Source organism: Nanorana parkeri, unplaced genomic scaffold (genome assembly GCF_000935625.1).
Source record: "Nanorana parkeri isolate BGI_ZX_2015 unplaced genomic scaffold, ASM93562v1 scaffold138, whole genome shotgun sequence".
Taxonomy (NCBI): domain Eukaryota; kingdom Metazoa; phylum Chordata; class Amphibia; order Anura; family Dicroglossidae; genus Nanorana; species Nanorana parkeri.
The window spans coordinates 361,983-364,434 of record NW_017306406.1 but is presented as its reverse complement, the minus strand read 5'-3'; positions in this window follow the sequence as shown (position 1 = coordinate 364,434).

Genomic DNA, 2,452 nt, shown 5'->3' with positions numbered 1-2,452 from the left:
TATATATATATATATATATATACATATATATTACTGTATATACACACTATATGGACAATAGTTTGGACACCTGATCATTACGTGCTGTCACAAAAAATGACGACAAAAAAACATGACACAGTGCATAGCCACAGTTAATACTTATATTAATGTGAAATGAGAATCACATAGTTAATTTTCCTCAAGCCATTATCTTTAGTAGTATAGTTGGTTATTATACTGACATCTTGTGGTCGTTTTGGTTATTACACCATGTTTTTCTGTGTTCCCTCCAATGTATGATGTATTTCCCCTTTCTTCATGACTTGTCGTTTCTGGCATCAAAATGGCTGACTGTAACATGGCATCATATTAATCTGCATTGCATGCTTGGAAACATTACCATCTCTGACCGGCAAATACCATCTATTTATTCATCTGCTGTTTCCTGTTATCTGCTGTAACCTGATGCATGGAATAAAGCACCTTTGTGGATGAAAAAGGTATTTGGTGAGTTCAGCTATCTGATAAGGATTGTCTGCAGTGATTTTATCTGCTTATACAGACCAGGCATAGAGGTCTCAGCAAGAGATAAATCGCTAATACAACAACCAGAGTCAGAATAGTATGCCTATATGCGCTTGTTGGATCACCCCATTCCAAAACCATGGACATTAATATTGAGTTGTCTCCTTTTTGCAGCTGTAACAGATATTCGGATTCATTCAAATCCAAATTTTTGTTAATTTCAGATGGGTTAAATGATATTTACAAATTAAAATTTGTTGCCGAAGGAGCCCCCGGAGCCGAACCAAAGGGAGCCGAAGCTGTTTCGGCTATTCCCGGCAGCTGTGTATGGCTATTTTGAGCTGTACATCTGCTGCATTCAGGGGCATCCCGAGGCTGGGTGACACCTGGAGCGGTAGCGGGTGTCACCCCGCCGAGACGTCACCGTGCGCATGCGTGGCAATCTTCTGATACCTGCCGGCAGCCATCATGGTGATGGACGCCGGCAGAGAGAGGAGGGGACAGCCTCCTCTCTCCTGATACTGTCGGGCATTCAGTCCATGATCGAGCGCCCGACTTTTCAGAGGGGTGACACCAAAATGACTGTCAGTCATTTTGGTGTCACCCGGGTTCTGGCCACCCCCGCACCCCTCTTGTGACGCCACTGGCTGCATTCAGCTCGCTTCACCTCCTTTCAGCTCGGCCGAGCATCCTCAGCATGTTCAGCTGAACTGAAGTCAAGAGCCTGCTCGCCTCAGCCGATGCAACATCTAGATCGGTTGAGGCAAACGTTTAACAGTTCCTTCACTGATGTTCACCCCTATTCTTCAAAGGGCCAAAGAGCAGAGAATGAATTGCCGAACAGTCAGCCCTTTATTTCGCTTGGTCATTCTGCTACACCACCTCAGTGGTAGTGAAGCCCCCTTGCTGCCTTTTTTAGTTCTTATTATTGGGGGCTTTTTGTCTTTCATTTCATTTTGTGGTTGTTTTTAGGCCTGCATTCCCATTCAGCTGATGTCCATTCTATAGGAATGGCCTTTTGTTTCAGGGGTGGCATTTTCTAGGTTAAACTGTTTTGTTTTTTTTTTCTTTGCTGCATGGCTTCCGTTTATGTTGCTTTGGGATGCACAAGGTGCAGCATTCCCTTGCTACTTACCATCTATTCTTGGAGCTGCCTTTTGCTTGCAGCATACTGCCGCATTATTTAAAAGAACAAGAAAAATAAGTGCAAGAACAGTGTGCACATCAAATGCTATTCAGTGCCTCTGAACCTTCCCAATAGTAAAACTAAAAGTTGGGCATACAGTGGTTAGGTCTATCATTCCTGATTAAAACTGACCTGTTCCTGGCCAATTTTACACTGCTGCATACTCTGGAATATCCTAATTCTTGTATTAAAGCCCCTGCCTTTGCTCTTTATCTCTAGTAAATTTGGGCCTAGCCTTGCTCATAGATCTTGTTCTATTACTGACCAGTTTACATGGTTGTATCATTTGTAGCCTTGTAATATACAGGGCTCGAAAAATCCACTCGTCCACTCGTCTGTGACGAGCAGACAGTGGAGCCCGACGAGCTGCTTCCCGGCCGGCCATTGTAATTACACGGCCGGCCGAGAGCTTAACACAGTCAAGCGATCGAGCGTCTCTATAGACGCTCGATCACTTGTATCAGCATCTGTGACTGCCGTGTTCGGTCCCGAGATCCGCTGTGCCCGATGCGGCCGGGACCGGTGATGTGTCGAAAGTGCGAACTTATCGAGTTGTGGGACCGCATGACTTCCGGTTTCCTCAGAACTACGAGGTTTGCACACAAAACATGTTGTGCACGAGCGCCATCCACGGCATTGCCCTATACACTTAGACCGCAGCAATAAAGTAATAAAATGATGTAGGATGACAGTAAGCCAGCACGTTCTTTATCTCCGGTGCCCCACTCAATATGGCCGCCGCTTGAGTGGGGCACCTGA